The following is a 1,114-nucleotide window of genomic DNA, read 5'->3' on the forward strand; positions in this document are numbered from 1 at the left end:
AATAAGGAGAAAAACCCTTTTTTTTAGTTTAGCACATTAGATCTGTAACATAACTGGATTGCTCTGAATGAACTCTGAGAGTTTTGACTTCCTAAACACCCTTACCAAGTAGTGGCTCTGCCTTCATTAGCCACCCATACAAGGTGGCCTGAAGGTCTGGGAGCAGCAGTGACTATGGCTTGCAGGGGTCAACAGCACCACCTGTCCTGTTGCCTATGTTGATTTGGTTTTAAAAAGCTGAACTCTCCAAGTCGGGCATGTGGCACAGGCCATTAATCCCAGTGCTCGGGAGGCAGAGGCAGGGGGCTCTCTGTGAGTTTGAGGCCAGCCCGGTCTCCATAGCGAATCTAGGCCAGCTGTGGCTCCAGGGAGACCCTGTCTCAAAAAAAAGCTAAATTCTCCAAGCTGTGTTACTGGGATGAGCAGTGATGCCTTCTGGGAGTGGGTGGAGCAGGAGACAGGTGGAGGGAAGTTTCAATTTTTCACCTTACTCTTAACAAAAAGATTTCACAAAAGTACCCCATCTCAATCTGCTCACAGCTTGCCCATCAAGCAGCCCCTGGATGCAGGACTGGTCCCTATGACACCCTGGGCTTTTTCCAAGCTTCCTGGCACACCTGGCTTTAGGCTTTGAACTAGGTAGTAGCACTTTCCAGGAGATCCAGCTGGATCCTTGTTTGAAAGCTTAAGGTGATAGTTCACCCAGAAATCCTCAGGACTTCTAAAAAGATCTCCTGCAAAGATAACTGAATAGAGTTCTTAGACTAAAAGACACCAGGATAGGATCAATCCTATTCTATAGAAAGGGACCAGTCAATAAGTTACGATGGAAGGGCAGCACCTCTAGATTTGAGTACTGATAGGTGCTTTAATGTAAATGTGTCCCAAAGTGTGTTGACTGTTTTCAGGAGAAAGATGGCTCTTATCAGTTCTATCAGCTGGGTTGTGGAACCAGGTAGAGAGGTGAGGCAGGAAAGGAGAGTGCAGGTCCCACCTCTGATGGACTATGCCTGAAGGATTTCATGCCTGGAGACAAGCCACTTAGTCTCAGTTGTAGTGGGGTCCAATTTCTATCCTAAAGGGCTTCTCTAGGTAACCCATTCAAGTGGAATTC

The sequence above is a fragment of the Nannospalax galili genome, unplaced genomic scaffold (assembly GCF_000622305.1).
Source record: "Nannospalax galili isolate Female #2095 unplaced genomic scaffold, S.galili_v1.0 scaffold1383, whole genome shotgun sequence".
Taxonomy (NCBI): Eukaryota; Metazoa; Chordata; class Mammalia; order Rodentia; family Spalacidae; genus Nannospalax; species Nannospalax galili.